We start from the raw sequence: 19,578 nt of genomic DNA, 5'->3' as shown, positions 1-19,578 counted from the left end.
GCGAGGTGTTACTTATGGGTCCTAAAGGGGCAAGGTACACAAATAATTGTGAGTACATGTTAGTTTTGGTGAAACTCAACGATATAAGTAAGGAGTCCTTTTATGTCGTGGCAAAATCGATAGGTTTACCTAATAAGTTCTTAGACGTACCTATCAACCAAGAATAGTTTCTAGACTATTAGCAAAAGGCTTTTGCTTACCTAAGATGTTTTAGGATTAAGTCGACAAACTGTGCTTAGTTCTTCAATGATTTTAGGGTCTTGGAATCATTTTATTCACACCTGCCGGAACAATAAAATCGAATAAAATGCTAATAACTTGTTTGAATTGCATGGTTGCTTTAATTTCAAGTTATTATTCATGATAAATGTTTAGACTTTGCATGCTTCAATGTATGTTTTAATTATTGTTTATAATTAAATATCTTGCACTGCAATAAATCCTTTTAGAAAGGTAACAGTAAATTTCCTCGATTGGTAGTGAATCCAAGAACGATTCACGGAAATGAGAGAAAATGAGCAATTTAAAATGTACGTTTCTTTTAGCGACTTTTATGGTTGTTTTCGAACATCAAAGTCGAATGGCAAACCAATTGGTGCTTGTGAATTCAAAATACACTGTAGTTTTGAGATCATAAAGCATTGAGTTTAATACGCTCAGCTTTACCAATGGTTAACAACCTAATATCTTTGTCCATTTAATTCTCGAATGAGTCTAGTTCCTAGACATTCGAATAGATCGATACTTAGAGAACTTTAGAAGCTTCTGGTAAGATCATCTAGTTGAAACAAAATATTCAACATAAATTAAAATGGTAAAGAACCTTGTTGGTGACATTGGACATGTCTAACAAAGTATAAAAGTCAACACTAAAGAATTCAATTCTTAAGACTATAAGAAAGGGTACAAGAAATAGGAAAACGAGGAACAAATGAAAGGAATTTACGATTTCGTTTCTACCTATAAGTTTATGTTTAAAGAGAAGTGACCTAGCAATCAAACTTCCTTGGTATCATATACCGCTTGAGGTTCTTACTTCGGTAATAACTCAAACAATGGAAGCTAGGATACACTAATGACCTACAAGTGGGAAATGAAGCATGGCAATCCTACATTAGTTGTAGGGTCATCTAGTTTGTTTTAAGTCCTTTCAAAGGCTGGAACTAAATGGCTATTTTGTTCCATAATCAGCATACCTAAATTTCTGCTTCAAACACAGAAAGACTCACATTCAGAAGAACAAAAACAATGCTTGTTTGTTTGTTTATTTGAATGAAATGGTCAATTACAGGTTGAGTCAATATGCTTGATTAAAACAAACAACTCTTTAAAGAACTTTATTAGGTTCAAATCAACCCCTTGATTTGAGTTCCACTAATCTTTGGCATTGTTGCTTAGACCATATCAACAAGTTAACATTCATAAGCTCTATTTTGATGGACTTTTGAAAGTTGATTGATTTCTAGATCATTTTAAGACAACTAGTCTTACTTGTTGAAAGTAACAAAAGATATGAACTATTGTTAGAACGCCTAGACAATAGAGTTCAAAGCTAAAGAAAGATTTTATGACTTTATTATTTCACATAGGTGATATAAGTTGAATCTGTTTGGCTAGTTCAAAGATTCAGAAGTATAAAATCCACTTGGCAAGAAATCATAAAGATCTAGGTTAGATCATGTTGATGATTACTTGAGACCAAATATGATCATCAATGATTGTGTGTTGTAATTTCACAATCTAGGTCCATAAGATATGGCATATCTTAGTTGGAATAATCGAAGTCAATTAGTACTTGATTCGATCAATGATGGATCATAAAGACTTTTCCTATAATTTCTAAAACAAAATGCTCAACTACCACCAAACTAAACCAAATTCGTCAGAGCTATTGAAAAGTAATTTCAGGATATCTTTTCAATTATATATATCTAAATAGTTGCTAAACTCAGTGGGAGCTTAGTGTTTGTTATTCAACAAACTAAGGCCCAAGTCTAGATATATGTTTCATTGTGATTTATTCAAATGAGACACAAGGGTATTGTTTCTACCACGAATTTTTGAGAACATAATGTTTGTTTGCTCGAAATAATGTCCTTTTGGAGATTCGTTTCCAAAATGACAAGTGGGAGAAAATAGACCTCGAAAGTCTTTGAGACGAACAACAAACATAAACGGACATTCCGGAGGCTTTTCGAAGTGCTTCAGAAAATCCGAACTTATTCTGTAAGGACTTTACAAGTGGCTTTAAAGAATAGACATCTCTTAGAAGACTTTACAAGTGCTACAAGGAGAACAGAATATTCAAAGGACTTTCAAGTGGCTATTGATATTCTATTGTTTGATGTTCTATACCCAAGTAGGCATAGAATTCAAGTCACTGAAACTATGAGATTCTTCTATTAGATAGTGAAGAAACATAGAGATCAGGTCAATGAAACTATGAGATTCTTCTATTAAATAGTGAAGAAACCTACAACTTGCAGTCAAACTATTATCATATAGATTAATGAGTTTGTGACTTGTAAGAAAGCTATGACGAAATATAGATTCCCTAAAATGGTTAGAGGCCATATATAGACTATATGTTTAATTGGTTAAAGGCCATAAAACATACTCAATGTTTTGATGACAAAATTGAAATTTTGTTGATTTGCAAGAATAGGTTCACACCTATTGGTTGCAAGTTTGTTTTAAGGATAAAAACCATCAAACATAAAATTGTGTTCACACACAAAGCGTGATTAGTTGCTAAAGCTTACAAGCAAATTCATGGTGTGAATTGTGTTGAAACCTCATGCATAATCGTAATGCTCAAGTCTATAATTCAAGCAATGATTGCATATTGGTACATATGGCAATTGGATGACAAAACGTATTCCTCAATCAAATGTTGGAATATAATATGTACATGGTATGTCATAGAATTTGTGGATCCAAATAAATGCTTGAAAAGGAAAGCTAGCTTATAAAATCTAAGTACAGATTTAAGCAAGCAATTGGGAATTGGAACTGTATTTTAAGTGAAGCTAATAAGCATTTTAGTTTCATAAAATATACACGATTCTTATAGATATATAAGAAGTTTAGTGGGAGTACTTAAAACTTAATTGGTCCTATGTGTATTACACACATATCTCTCTATTGTGAAACAACATTCAAATGCTAATGACTTAGATTTGAAATTATTCATCAATGATGGACCATGGCGAAACTTAGTACATAATGGGTATTAAGATCTATTTACAAAGATCTTATGATATTGTTTTGGATTAAGTAATGGCATTTACTAAATCAAACACGAAATTCTCCATTGGAGATATTCGACCCATGTGAATAAATCTAAGTAAAAGGATGTTTGAACTATGTATAAGCATTTACTAAGTTAAACATCAAAGAGTCTAAATGAGATTCTTAACCTATATTATATGTCAAAGAATTTAGCTGAATTTAGTATCTACTGAAACTAGATAAGCTAAAGTTACATGAATAGAATTCAATTGAGAATTATTCTGCAAAAGAATTTATCATGTATGATATAATATGAGGATCGCCAAAAACGTATCGTATGACTTTAGGCATGACGAAGATATACCAGTCTCTATTGATCTAAGTGAAGATCAACTAGATTGAGATCAAGAATACCTATGGTACTTGAAAAGGTACATAGGAATAGTTCTTGATTCAAGGAAATAAAGATATGCTAAATATTGATGCTACACGCATAAACACTGGCAAAGGATCAAGCAAAGACCCTTTGGAGTTAACCATTGACAAGGACGAGCAAAAGAGCATCGTGTTTTGAAAATGGCAACATGGATTGGAGACCATGAGTTGTTGCGTGGGATATTAAAATATTAATTTCTATGTTCTAAGATACAGCTGGAAAGTAATCCACATATCTGTGAACTGCTTGGATAAGTAAATCCAAACAAAGCATCACTAGCAACCTAAACAGTTGAAGTAAAAGTACTTATTGCCTAAGAAGCACTAAAACAGAGTTGTTTATATTAATTAGTTCTTCATTGAACTTGGTTGGATCACATGTCTGCTAACTTGATGGCTCTTCATTGTAAAATGCGTAGAACCACTATCGAAGTAAGAAAGACTAGATCACATAATAAACAAACTCAAAAGATCTTATCATCCTATCTCGAATATCATTCGATGAAAAAGATATTAAGATTGGCAAAGCATGATAACTAAACCTATGCAACAAGTGAGAAGCAACACTCACGTTGTAGCACTAGAAATCAAGCATAGCTTTGAATTCCATGAACTGTTTTAAAGATGGGTTTGAGGCCCATGGTTGTAAAACAATGGGGTTGAACATTTATCATATATGAAACGTATTTTCATATTCCATTTAATCTTGGTTTAGTATTAAATGATGAGTCCCTTCAATTTGACGATATATTCAAGATAGACTGTCAGGACCAGTCCTGTGACTAAGAAATGTCTATCAAGTGAACTTGAATGTCAAAAGTTGAAAATGGTCCCTAGTCGGAGTTTTCTATAAAATTGGACGCATAGAAAACGTTAGACGATTAGAATGCAAGATGACTAGTAGTTCTGTTTCTTGAACTATGTGGACATGGCAATGTCATAATCATTTGCATAGATACTTACTTTGGGAAGACTAGTATCGGACAAGACCTATGAAACTTTACTGTAAGAGATGAAAGTCTATCATAAGTAAATTTCATTAAATTATTAGACACTAAATCCTCAATACCTGAGTGATTTGAGATTACTTGTTTGAGAACTGGTTGCTTTGACGTTGACCAACCGTCGCACCGTAAAAGGAGGCTATAAAGGCAACGCTCAGGTAATCACCTATCAAACGAAGTCTAATCTCAAGATCGCAAGATTGGGATTGTCCTCCCATAAATCGGGATGAGATGCTTAAAAGTTGTACAAGGCCACTCGGAGAGCTAGAAACTGTGAAATGCATGGCCGTGCTCGGATGAATCATAGGCTATGATTATCTGTTTATTTGATCAGTTGAACTCTGAAACCGAGGAACACCTCTGGACATAATAAGGATGACAACTCTTACCTTATGTTCAAGAGCAAGCATCGAGCGACAAAGGAATTAGGAAATGCACACTTGTCCCTAAGGACAAGTGGGAGACTGAAGGAAATAATGCCCTTGGTCCAAGTATGCATTCTATGATAAGTCTAATAAATGCGGTTCAGTATTAATTAACAAGTTAATAATTCAGTGAGATCAAGTGAGCTGAATGCCTAGCTAGAGGCCGCTTCAGTTCAAGTGGAATTAATAATATTAATCCACAGCTTACTCTTGACTGAACCCGTAGGGTCACACAAATAGTACGTAAACGGATCAAGTATTTAATGGCATTAAATACTCCATCTATGAATATTCGGAATCGACGGATCTTGGTTTCAGTGGGAGCTGAGATCGTCACAGGCAAGAAATGAATACTCCGGAAACGATGATATTGCCGGAAACGGAAATATGGATCGTATCGGAAATATGAATATTATCCAAATCGTAGATGTTGCCGGAAACGGAAACATGGTACGTATCGGAAAATATTATCGGAAATGGAAATATTGCCAGAATCGGAAATATTGCCGGAAACGGAAATATTGTCAGAATCGGAAATATTATCGGAATCGGAAAATAATTCCGGAAACGGAAATATTAAATATTTGTTCGAAACGGAAATTAATTCCGGAATCGGAAATATTAAATATTGTTCGTATCGGAAATGAATTCCGGAATCGGAAATTTAATCGGAAGCGTATCGTACGAATAAGCATCGGACGAGGCCTGCCGGACGAGGGCCCAGCACGAAGCCAGGCCATCGCCCAGCAAGCCAAGCGCGCCACACGAACAGCCAAGGCCACGCCAGGCCCAGCGCAAGGCCAGGCCCAGCAGGCCGAGGCAGCGCGCACAGCGCGCGCAGCGCGCGCAGGAGCTGCGTGGGCTTGTAGCTCGCGTAGGCCTCGCTGCGTGGGCTGCTGCTCGCACGCACGCGCATGGGCGGCCCATCGTGGCTGCCGTGTGTGTGTGCGTGAGTGTTTGTGTTCATGCACGATTCCTAAAACATGCAGAGTTCGGTTAATGATTAAATTCCTAATTCTATTAGATAAATTAATTAATTAGAGTTCTTGTAGGATTCTAGGTTTAATTAATTTGTATCTGAATAGGATTCCAATTCCCTTTCCATACCCCTATAAATATGTGGCCTGGGTTCACAATTTATAATGAGTTTAAAAGTATTCAAAGTGAGTTTTTGAGAAAAAAATTCAATCACACATCTTGCTCAAAAGTGCCGAAAATTCTAGTACCTTAAGGGCGATTCTAGTTGGTCAATCTTAAGGCGGATCCGGACGTGCTGTGGACTATCTACGGAGGGACGACACTTGGAGTCCTAAAGACTTGTTCTTGTTCGGTTCGGGCGCAGCTAGGGAAGGCACGCAACAAAGAGTATGCATCTAAATTATGCTATATGATTATGTGTAAATAATATGTATTCCTGGGTTAATGGTTGTTTCCGCATGATTTATGTAATATCATATGAATCATAACCTAACAGTTGCTGCGTACGTAGCCTGCATATCAACAGCTAAAGCTCCAGAGCTCTACTCTCCCACTCCTAAATGCAAGTAATTAAAACCATCCCCATCATTCCACACATTAACAACCATCCCATTATTATTTCCCAAACCCATGTTATTTGATACAACCACATACTGAAATACATGTTCATGAAATTTGCATCACGCGAAACAAAGAACTCGCGTGTCTCTAAATCATACAATTTCCATCCCTTCCATCCAAACGGATAACCAAGAAAAACACACTTTCTACTTTGCGACTCAAACTTGTCACCCTTACTCCATTGATTACAAGCATAACACAAACATCCAAAACACGGATATGCACATAAGAAGACGCTTTATTAAATAACAGTTTACAAGGCGTCTTATTATTAAGAGGTGGAGTAGGTGTATGGTTAATCAGATAACAAGCGGCCATAACACGTTCTCCCAAAATTTCATAGGCAAATTACCTTGAAAACGCAAAGTTGTCTCTACATTCAAAATATGTTGATGTTTTCGTTCGAACTCTCCCATTTTTTTTGGGGGGGGGGGGTTTCAACATATGATGATTCAAACTACATGCCATGCCTAAAAAATATCCTTCCAAACAATTACAATCGGTCCCATTTGAAGGAAATATTTCCTTCATCCAAGGTGCATTAAGTCTAATACCAAGGTTCAGATTAATTGCGAACAATTAATTCAGTGAGATCAAGTGATCGGAACAGCTAGCTGGAGCAATGCTTCCAAACACTGAGTTCTAATAAATATTAATCTCACAACTTACTCTTGACTGAACCTACAAGGTCACACCAATGGCACGTAACAAATCACCGGATTAAATGAATCGGAAATTCATTTAATATCTTTTTGGGAATTAGTTATGGAAAACGTATTATACGATACGACCTTGCATCGGAATCGTATATTGAATCGCGAATATTCGTAAGCTGGGCGAAACGAATAAATCGTATCGCACAACTGTGAGTCGTCGTATACTAAACGATAAATAATATCCGGAACGATATTAGTCGTGAATACGAAGAGCAGCCCACGAGCCGAATGCACGAAGCATTCGAGGCCCATGGGAGCATGGTGCGCAAGCAACACAAGCACATCAGCGCTGTCCCAAAGCCAAGCGGTTGCGTGTGCGCGTGCAGGCCAAAGGCGACAACGCAACAGCAGCAGCGCGCGACCTATGGCCCAGCTGGCTGCGTGCTCGCTTGTCGTATGTGTCGCGTGGGCTTGCTGGCCGGTCATGGCCTTTTGGCTTGGCCGGTTAGTAAGGTTATTATAATAACCTATACACTCAAGTTTTCCATAACATAATTCAATCCTACTCTAACCCTAGACACTCAGAGAACCCTAATTCTCTCTATGCCTCTAAACTGAGTTCTTCCCAAAAGCAAACACTCTTGATAGATTGTTTAAGCTACGATTATCAAGACGGATCTGATCGTTTCGGTGAACCAAGTAGAGGAACGACAAGTGGAGTTCTATGTTCGTGTTCGTTGACAGATTAGTAGGGAAAACACGCTTCAAACGTAAGTATGCTTGATCTGTGCTTTATACATGTTTCCTGGCTTTGGGGATTGTTTTCGCACATGTTATTATGTTTAACTGTATTCCCCTACAGTAGTATCATGAGCCCTATGTATTCAAAGCATATTTTAGCATGATTTATTTGTTTTTGCTGTTGTCGAATTTTTTGGGAATTTTTGTTGAATTTTCGGATTTATTATGGATTATTGGATGAATTGCGTAATAAGGTCTGATTTAAAAAAGATTCGGTTTTTTTGACTTTTAATTTTCTAACCCTAATCTGATTGAAAACGATTTTCTAAGATCAACTCATGAGAACGGATTTGCAAAAACAGGCCTCGAAGTGTCGTTTTTTGGGCATTTTTATAAATTTTTTAATAAAAATTAAAAGTGTCGGAAAGTAATTAAAAGTTCGACCTAAACAACTCGGAATTGCTTGAAATTGTGACACGATGTCACAAGGTATATTCTTGATATATGGTAAAAATTTTAGATTTTTCCGATAAGTATAAACCCTAATTTTGCTTTTCCCCAATTCGTAAATATTAGATCCCTAATTGATTTTTTAAAATAATTTAGATCTAATAATTCGGTTAATTGGGAAAGGGAATATAATTTCATGGGTCAGTAGCTAATTTTATAAATTATTGGATTAAATTTTTGCATGGTTTCATTAATTTTAATCGAACTTAAACCTAATTATTAAAATCTGAAATTTAAATGTTAAAGAACGATTTTTAAAGTTTTGGAATTTATTATTTAAAAGTTCAAATTTTTAGTTGATTCGTTCGTTCTTAAAATTTGAATAATGTTAGCCTTGATTTAATATTTTACGAAATTGGATTGTTGTTAATTTTAGTAAATCGTAAAAACCGTTGTTTTACGAAAATAAAAATCGTAACTTTTTATGAAAAATAACATTAATGCAAAGTTCGTGAAATAAATATTTTTTTTTAATTAAGTTGGTCCGTAGTACGAACCAAAGGCATGAACACAAGGGTGGGGTGGACGTGTGGCTCGACGAGGCACGCGGGCTGCCATGCCTGTGTCGAGCCGCAGTGACGCGGGCAGCAGCAAGCAAGCTACGTGCCGCGCGCGCACTGGGCGAGGAAAGGGCGAGCAAGGAAGGCGCCTTGGCTTGAGAGTGCTGCGAGCAAAGCAGGGCACGAAGCCTTGCGACGCGCAGCGCAGCGACGAGCACAACGCAGCGCGCAGGTCAGCACAGAGCTGCGGGGACGCGTGCGCCAGGCAGCGGGGTGTGCTAGCTTGCTCGTGTGCCTCGTAGGCCACACACAAGCGCTACGATTGGCTGGGCGCAAGCCTAGTCCTAGCATGAACTTAGACATTTTTCTTGAAATTGTTTATTTCGTTGGGCTTGACATGTTTGCATTATTTTGAGCTAACGGGATATTTAATTTAATATTTTATTTACTTGGGCTGGGGCGCGAGTTTTAATTTAATATTTTATAATTAATTATCCGAAATAATTATTGGTTTGAGTGGGAGCCACTAAATGAAATTAAAATGAAATAATTATTTTTTAATTATTTTCGTAGGTCGCATTATTTTAATTAAATTCAATCTTAATTAGAATAAAGTCTAAGGATTAATAATTTGGAAATTGATTAATCTTTTAGGACGCGTTTATGTGAACGTGAATTTTAATTAATTCACGTAAATACTTGCATAATTATATGGGCCATTCGTTTTAGCATACGAATGGGTGAATGCATAGAATGTATATTTTATGTAATGCAGGTAGTCCAAGTGACTAGTATGGCCATTTAGGATAGTTAAAGACGGTCTGCGAACCGTTCTATCTTTGAATGTAAAGTTTTAAATATGGTGTACGTACCATGGAAATTTTGATGTAATTTATTATTTTCAAGTATTTCTAAGTTTAGAACTTTAAGTTAGCATTTGAACGAAGATTCAAGACGATGACAAGCTAACAAGATGGTGATGAAGATTGGATGCTTCAAGACAAGATGTTTTGGGCCATACTAGTTCACCATTTATTTATGCATTTTGATATATATTATGCTTGAATGCATGTATGTATACTTTGCATGAATAGGTTGTTTCGTATGACTCGATTAGATTAAGTTCACTAAATAATTGATATGTAGGTTTTATATAATGTTTTCACCCCGTCCCTCAGTACTTTTATGCGTCAAATGAGCTCTTAGGAGCCGTTTTTAGTACTAATCTGTGTATTTGAGTGTGCCTTGAGTTTCAGGACTACTTAGTGAGAAATTGGTCTTTTTAGACCCGTTTCAAGATGATTTAGGCCACTACACGATCCCGAGGGAATTCGGGACGATTAATGTCGACTTAAGGGAGCCTTAGATGTTCATGATTGAGCCCCGGAAGTTAGACTCGGTGTTGCGGACATATTTATCTTTTCGCCCGGAAGATCTCCCATCGCCCACCGGGCGAGCAAGCCAAAGAAATCTCCAGTCCCCCGGCGCCCGACGGGCAGACATCCGCCCGGTGCACACCGGGCGCCCAGCAGAGCAGCAGCCAAGAGAGATCTCCACTCGCCCGACGGGCGAGGAGCGCCCGACCGGGCGCGTGCAGATGGTTTCCAAAGTTTCTCCCTCCGCCCGCCGGGCAGACCTGTGCCCGTCGGGCGGCTTTCGAGCGTCTCGCCCGTTGGGCGGTTGGCCGCCCGACCGGGCGACGACAACCCTGGAGCCTTTAGCGCGCGGATTACTTTAGTTTTATTCCGGTTTTCTCTTGTGTTTTGGGCTAAACTATAAATATAGCCTTTGTTAATTTAGTAGGACATCTTATTATCTCATATGCTAGTATTAAACACTTAGTTTTTCTCTCTAATTTGTTAAAAACACTTAGTTTATTTTCAATAAAAAATTCAAGCTTTCAATTGCCATTGTTCTTCAATTAGGTATTGTTCTTTATTTCAATCTTTTGTTTTGCCTTAATTATGTTTTCAATCATGATAATTGCTTTGTTTGTTGTTAATATGCTTGAGTAGCTTAATTTCTAGGGTTTGGGGATCCATGATTAATATGAAGGGATATTGAATAATTGTGATTGTTGGCATTGTAATTAATTCCTATTGATTGGTTTATTTCACTATACAATTAGATTTGCGCAGGTTTAATTGTGGTAGTTATGCAATATCAATTTAAGATTCGAGAGATGCAATTTGATGTTTAGGCTTGTGTCAATAGGTGGAATTAGAGTTAATACGTAGCGAGAGCCCGTTTATTCTAAGTCTATGATTAGTATCGATTCGAGAGAGCATGCTAGTTTAATTAATTACCTTGTTGATTATCGTGATTGTTCGTTGTCCTGGATTGTTATTTGTTGGTGAACCTATACGCTAGATTCCTTAATATATTGATTCATAATCGTTTAATTGTCGTTCATAGTCTTATCATACAATCAATCAACCAACTCTTATTCCCAGTAGTCTAGTTTAATTAATTGATAGTAGAAAGAACTCCTGTTTCCCTGTGGATTCGATCCTGACTTCCCTTGCTACCTAGCTAGTGGACCTTAGGTTATTTTTTATTAGGTTATACGACTTTAGCCTGTCAACATTTGGCGTCGTTGCTGGGGAAACGGTTTTATTTTCTGTTGTTGATTGCTTATCCTAGATTATTGTTTGTTACTACTCAAGGAACTCACGTTCCTTGAGACTGGATCGCACATTGTTTTGTAGTCTTTGTCTATGCCCAGGACCGTAGGTACTAGTAATCTTACTCCATTCGATCCTGAGCCCGAAAGAACCTTTCGTAGACGAAGAACTTTCATTGCACAGTGTGGGAATTACTCTGATTATGATCATAATATTGGCGATCTTTTTCCTTCAGATACAGATTCAGTTTCAGAGATAGAGATGGGTGACGAAACTCTACTACCGCCACCTACCCCACGGCTTACAGACTATTCTAAGCCAAGTCTGTCCATGCTACCAAAGGCAATCATGCCTTCTATTGCAGCTGAGACCTTCAAGATCGAGCCTGCATTGATTAACATGATTGAGAGACGCCAATACGATGGGGAACCAGGTGAAGATCCGAATCTTCACATACAGTCCTTCATCCAATATTGTTCCACCATCAAGCAAAAGGGATTGACTCCGGAACAGACTATGGAGATACTTTTCCCGTTCTCTTTGAGTGGGAAAGCTAAATTGTGGATTAATGGGTTGAATCGAGCGGCTTTGAAAATCACTAATTGGGAGTCCTTGGCTCTTGATTTTTATGTTAAATATTTTCCACCTGAGAAAACAGCTCGTCTAAGGGGTCAGATATTAGGTATCTCACAACAAGCAGATGAGAGTTTGTTCGAGGTCTGGGAGAGATTCAAGGATTTGCAAAGAGAGTGCCCGCACCATGGTTTGGAAGATTGGTTCTTGATTCAGCAGTTTTATAATGGTCTGGGCAATGAGTCTAGATGTTTGTTAGATTCGGCTGCCAGTGGGAGGTTCATGCAACTTGAGGTGCCTAGAGCTATGGAGGTGATTGAGGAGATAGCCATTCACAATGCCCAGTATGGGAATCCTAGAGGTCTATCTAATAGGGGTGGTAAGCATGATTTAAATTCCATTGAACAATTAACTGCCCAATTGACTGCTTTACACTATAAGTTTGATAATATGCAAGCAGCCAATACTCAATCTGCCCAACCTGCTAGTGTAGCTGCTATGAGTGCCCAACCTGCTACTGTTTGTGAAAGTTGTGGAATGTCTGGTCATTATGCACCGGAATGTAGGAGCTCTGTTGAACAGTGTAATGCATTTCAATCCTACAAACAAAATAACCCATTCTCCAACTCTTACAATGAGGGCTACAAAAACAACCCTCTACTATCCTACAGGAGCAACAATATCCAGAACCCTCACCAAGTCCAACATCCACCACAACAGCCATACCAACCCCCACATCAACAATCCTACCAACCACGGAACAACTACAACCAACAGTCTAGTGGACCACTTGGGTTCCCTAGACAACACACATCATCTCCACCACCACAACCTCAAGCCACACAGCCTGACCCTATGCTAGTAGAGATGAGAAACATGATGCTACAAATGCATAAATCTCTAAGTGAAAAGGATGCAAAGATCGGTGCTCTTACTGCTCACAACAAGATCATTGATACACAGTTGGCACAGATGGCTACTACTATTTCAGCCATACCAACCCCCACATCAACAATCCTTCACAGCCCGAAAATAGGGAGACTGCTATGCAATTACATTCAGGAGTGGTAGGGATTATGATGGTCCTTCTATGCCGGTTGAGGTTGATTCTGGGGTGTCTGCTAGTGGTCTGGTCAGTGAGGAAATCCCAAAGATAGTTATGGATGGTAAGGAAGCTGAAAAGGTAGTCAATGAGAATGAGGCTACAACTGAGGTTAAGAAGGGGACAAATATTCAAGTACCACCTATTGCACTCCCCTTCCCAAACCGGCAACTCAAGAATAAGCTAGACAAGCAGTATGGAAGATTCTTGGAAGTGGTCAAAAATTTGCAGGTAACGGTTCCTTTTACTGAATTAATTTTACAGGTTCCTGCTTATGCTAAATTCATGAAAGATATTTTGACCAGGAAACGTGCTTTTTGTGAGATAGAGACTGTAGCTTTCACTGAGGACTGTAGCTTATTTGCAAAACAAATCTCCACCTAAACTTAAAGACCCCGAGAGTTTTTCCATCCCATGTAACATTGGCACTGTATTTATTGATAAGGCTTTATGTGATTTAGGTGCTAGTGTGTCTGTCATGCCTTTGTCTGTCTGCACTAAACTGAATATGGGTGAGCTTAAGGTTACTAATATCACTCTACAAATGGCCGACCGTTCTGTCAAATACCCCTTAGGTGTTTTAGAGGACGTCCCTGTTAGAGTAGGTAAATTCTATATACCTGTAGACTTTGTAGTACTAGACATGCAGGAGGATTCTCAAATTTCCATAATCTTAGGTAGACCCTTTCTTCACACGGCCGGGGCGGTCATTGATGTTAAAAGTGGGAAATTGACTTTGTCTGTTGGGGATGATAAGGTGACTTTTAATCTGAATAGTGCCTTAAAAAGTCCCCTGCTAGAGGAAGAAAAATTCTATCGTATAGATGTAGTTGATTTTATTAATCGTGATAACGTCTCCCAAGTTCTCGAAAGAGATCCCTTGGAGGCAGTGCTTTGTTGTGAGTCTTCTGCTAGTGATAGCAGTTCTTGGAGTGCTGAAGTCGATGCTCTGGAGTTGGCTCTTAATGGTGGAGAATCTGAGCGGGAGAGCACCAAATTGAAGAGGTTAGTTCGGCCAGTTTGTCCTGTTAAAGAGGTAAAGAAACCCGAACTTAAGCCTCTTCTTGCTAACCTTAAATATGCGTTTTTAGATGATGAACAACTTTGCCCTGTGATCGTCAGTACTGCACTTGATGCAGACCAGTTATCCCAACTTCTTATTGTGTTGAAAAGGCACAAAAAGGCCATTGGGTATAGTATTGATGATTTAAAGGGTATTAGCCCTGACCTTTGTATGCATAGGATACATCTAGATGAAAATCATAAACCATGCATCCAACCCCAGCGTCGTTTGAACCCTGTCATGCAAGATGTTGTAAAAGCTGAAGTTATGAAATTGCTTGATGCGGGTATTGTATATGCTGTGTCTGATTCTAAGTGGGTAAGTCCTGTTCAGGTAGTGCCTAAGAAAGGGGGGAAACCTGTGGTGAGAAATGAAAAAAATGAGTTGATACCAACTAGGGTAGTCACAGGTTGGCGCATGTGTATTGATTATAGGCGTCTTAATGTTGCTACTAAAAAGGACCATTTTCCCCTTCCCTTCATTGATCAAATGTTAGAAAGGCTGGCCTGTCACAAGTTTTTCTGTTATCTGGATGGTTATTCTGGTTTCTTTCAAATTCCCATACATCCAGACGACCAGGAAAAGACCACCTTCACCTGTCCCTATGGTACCTTTGCATATCGTAGGATGCCTTTTGGTCTGTGTAATGCACCCGCTACTTTCCATCGTTGCATGATGAGTATCTTTTCTGATTTTATTGAGTCTATCATGGAAGTGTTTATGGATGATTTTAGCGTCTATGGTACTTCTTTTGATTCTTGCTTGCTAAATCTGACTAAAGTCTCGAAAAGATGTGAAGAGTGTAATTTAGTCTTGAACTGGGAAAAGTGTCATTTCATGGTTACTGAAGGGGTGGTTTTGGGACATTTGATATCTGATAAGGGCATTCAGGTGGATCGAGCTAAGGTCCAAGTGATTGAACAATTACCCCCTCCAGTTAATGTGAAGGGTGTTAGAAGTTTTCTTGGTCATGCGGGGTTTTATCGCCGCTTTATCAAGGATTTTTCTAAAATTGTTAAACAACTTACCCAGCTCCTCCTCAAGGATGCCCCGTTTGTGTTTACTGATGCTTGTCTCGAGGCTTTTGACAGGATCAAACAGGCACTGATTTCGGCTCCCATCATTCGTTCTCCCGAATGGGACCTTCCGTTCTAGATAATGTGTGATGCAAGTGACTATGCAGTTGGGGCGGTTTTAGGTCAGAGAAAGGAAAAGGTTTTGCATGCCATCTACTATGCAAGTAAGACCTTAGATGAAGCTCAAGTTAATTATGCTACTACTGAGAAGGAGCTTCTAGCCATAGTCTATGCCTTGGACAAGTTTCGCACCTATCTGATTGGGTCTAAGGTGATAGTCTATACTGACCATGCGGCTCTTAAGTATCTTCTCTCAAAGAAGGAAGCCAAGCCCAGGCTTATTCGATGGATACTACTGCTACAAGAGTTTGATCTGGAGATTCGCGATAAAAAAGGGGCTGAGAATGTTGTTGCAGATCACCTGTCTATATTGAGATACGATGATGGTAAAGTGCCTACACCGATCGATGACTCATTTCCGGATGATCACTTACTTGCACTTGCCAGTCAGTCACCATGGTTCGCAGATTTAGCTAACTACATTGTAGGGGGTATTCTTCCGGCCGATCTTACATATCAACAGAAGAAGAAATTCCTACATGATGTTCGGTTCTATTTCTGGGATGACCCTTATTTGTTTCGTGAGACTGGTGAAGGGTTGTATAAGCGTTGCGTTCCAGAATGGGAAGTCCAAGGTATTATCAGTAGGTGTCATTCTTCGCCTTATGGTGGTCACCATGGACCGGTAAAGACTAACGCTAAGTTGTCACAATGTGGTTTTTACTGGCCTACTATGTTCAAAGATGCACAGGCTTTTATTGTGGCTTGTGATGCGTGCCAGAGGCCCGGCACTATTTCGAGGAGGTATGAGATGCCACAGAACGGGATTCTTGAGGTTGAGGTTTTCGATGTGTGGGGAATTGATTACATGGGGCCATTCCCATCGTCCAAGGGTAATTTGTATATCCTTGTTGCGGTAGATTATATGTCCAAGTGGGTGGAAGCCGTTGCCTCACCTACTAACGATGCTAAGACAGTCATTTCCCTGTTCAAGAAGATAATTTTTCCTAGATTTGGGGTTCCGCGCGCTTTGATCAGTGATGGAGGGTCACACTTCCATAAGAAGCATCTGGATGCGCTCCTGCGCAAGTATGGGGTTTATCACCGCACTGTGCTAGCCTACCACCCTCAGACGAGTGGTCAAGTTGAGGTCTCCAACCGAGAGATCAAATCTATCCTTGAGAAAGTGGTGGCGAAGTCTAGGAAGGATTGGAGCGATAAGCTAGATGATACTCTATGGGCATACAGAACCGCCTTTAAGACACCTATTGGTTCCTCCCCGTATCGGTTGGTGTATGGAAAGGCATGTCGCTTACCAGTAGAAATGGAGTACAAGGCTTATTGGGCAATCAAACAGCTCAACATGGATGCAAAGCTAGCCGGTGAGAAGCGGTTACTTCAATTGGGTGAGCTCGATGAATTCCGACTACAAGCCTATGATAGTGCCCGGGTTTATAAGGAAAAGACCAAGAAGTGGCACGACAATCACATTTTGCATAGAGAGTTCGCGGTGGGCGACAAGGTTCTACTTTTTAACTCTAGGCTTATGTTATTTCCTGGAAAACTTAAGTCTAGGTGGTCTGGGCCGTTCACCGTGACTATGGTAAGCAAGTTTGGGTCTGTTGAAGTAGAGAATGATAATGGTGAACGATTCAAGGTCAACGGGCAACGTCTGAAGTTGTACCATGATGGGGCTACTGTATGAGTGGTTGAGGTCCATCACCTCAATCCCTCCACCTCTAGACTGCATATTCAAGGTAACAAGGTCGTGCGGGACCTAGAAATAAACCAGCGCTTTGCGGGAGGCAACCCGTATTTCATTGCTTTCGATAGTGTAGTTCTATTTTGTGTGCTTTGTAGCTTATTCTTTGCCTTAGAGAGGTTAGGAGAGGGTATTTTCACTGCTTTGGGCGTTTGATGTTGTACAGGATTGGCTCTTAAGTGAAAAAAGTTAGAAAAATGATGGAAGAAGGACGTTCGCATTTCGCCCGTCGGGCGAAGGCCGCCCGACCGGGCGCGTGTCGAAAGAACTCGCAAGATTTCTCTTCGCCCGGCAGGCAGCCTGCCGCCCGACGGGCGGCTCATTACGAGGATGTGTATCTGATCGCCACCCGCCCGACGGGCGAGAAGCGCCCGACCGGGCGCGCGTCGAAGGAAAAAATGGCAAGATCGCCCACCGCCCGACGGGCGAGGAGCGCCCGACCGGCCTTGCGTCGAAAACATTGCCAGCGTCGCCTTTCGCCCGACGGGCGGGAGTTGGCCCGGCGGGCGAAAGGAGAAAACACGAATTAAAGAGCACGGATCTCCCCTTTCCTTCACACTTTCCTCTCAATCATTTTCTTCATTCTCTCACATACTCCATTAAACCCCAAACCCTAAGAACTTCAAACCTCCATATCTCCCTCATCTCTCACCCAAATTCATCAATCAACACACCAAAATCATCCTCATAACATCCTCTTCAACCTCCATCAAACAATTTTCACCCTTTCTCACTCCCCACAAAAACACAAATTTTCACCAAAATCTCAAAAAAACTCAAAACTCTTCAACAATGGGTTCAAGGCCAAAGAGGACTTGCACGGGAGCAACAAGGAGACAAGAGGAGGCTTCCACAAGCCGTCCACCACCACCACCTCAGTTTGCACCGGATTCGGCTTTCCCGAACATGATTCTTACTAGTGAGGAGCAACAAACCCGTCTTGCACACCTCAAGCTTCGGAAGGTAGTCCCTACTCGATTTATTTGTCAGAAAACTTTGCATGATATGGGTATTGAGAGGGATGTTAGGAGATTATTTCATGGGGTGGGCATGAAGCACATGTTTTCCATGGTTAGGTTGACATTTAGGGATCTTACTCTTGAATTCCTTGGCTCATTTAATGTCACAAAAAATGGATATAAGGATGTCACTAGAGTTTCTTTTCAATTGTTGAATAATGATTTTAATATGCCTATTAAATATTTTGGTTCAATATTTGGATTATCTGTTGAGCATGATAGGTCCCCCGGGGAGGGACATCTTAATAGTTCAGTTTGGGGAAAGTTGACTGGGGATTTCAATCCCAGTAGCATGCAGCATTTGCACGCATCTAGCGTGCAACACCCCGTCCCTTTTGTTTGGTTCCGGTTTATGGCCTTTACCATCTTTGGGAGGGACCAAAAGGAGAATGTGAGGAGCCCAGAGTTAGAGGTGCTCGGGGGGTTTTTGTTGGATGGAAATGAAGGATACAGGATGAATTTGGCCCATCACCTGGCCATGCATTTGCTCACTACTGCTAACCACCGCTACTTGACCGATATTGCTTTAGGGGGTTTAGTCACCCACATTGCCATAGCGGTGACAAACTTTGCTGAGAGGGACCATGCCGCGGTCCGGGGTAACAATCTGTTAGATTTGGAGTATTTTGGGAGCCTTTACAGGGTGCACTCTGAGTACGGGGAACTTCTTCCTGGTCAGATGTCATGGATGTTCCAGAGGAACGCTCTCTTTACTCTACCGGACACTACCGGGCTCACCAGTTTTACGAGGGGTCAGTCCCATTATCTGTATGTAGGTGAGCAGGCACCTCCCTTAGTCCAGCCCCAGCCCCAGCCACAGCCCGAGGCCGCACCTCGCACCTATTTCCGGCGGGGAGGGCATAGAGAGAGAGGGTCGGGACAGAGAGGTAGTCCGGCTCCACAGGGGGAGCATGGGTCTTCAGAGGAACTGGGGGCCATTCATGAGAGGTTGGGTCGACTTGAGCTAGGCTTCCATGAGTTAGCCGCTGATCACCAGAGGACCATGTTCCCGTTCTACGATCAGTATGCCAGGCACGACTACATTGCCCTAGATCATCAGCACCCTTCCTGGTTTACTTATCCCGCGGAGGGGTACGGAGCCCCCGGTTCTATGGGCACCTTCACGCCTACCCACTACGGGGGGTTTGGAGCGGGCAGTAGTGGCTATGGTGGCCAAGGTGGCCAAGGTGGCGATGGT

General features: G+C 40.4%; 1 non-coding gene across 1 annotated transcript; it reads right to left on the bottom strand.

Moving 5' to 3' along the window:
- Nucleotides 1-12,385: 12,385 nt before the first annotated feature.
- Nucleotides 12,386-12,492, bottom strand: LOC130468236 (small nucleolar RNA R71). The gene has a single exon (XR_008928654.1). It is a non-coding gene; the product is annotated as a small nucleolar RNA R71 (small nucleolar RNA).
- Nucleotides 12,493-19,578: the final 7,086 nt, after the last annotated feature.

The sequence above is a fragment of the Spinacia oleracea genome, chromosome 2 (genome assembly GCF_020520425.1).
Source record: "Spinacia oleracea cultivar Varoflay chromosome 2, BTI_SOV_V1, whole genome shotgun sequence".
In the NCBI taxonomy this organism is placed as follows: domain Eukaryota; kingdom Viridiplantae; phylum Streptophyta; class Magnoliopsida; order Caryophyllales; family Amaranthaceae; genus Spinacia; species Spinacia oleracea.
The sequence above is the reverse complement of the archived record's forward strand: the minus strand, read 5'-3'. Positions and strand labels throughout refer to the sequence as shown.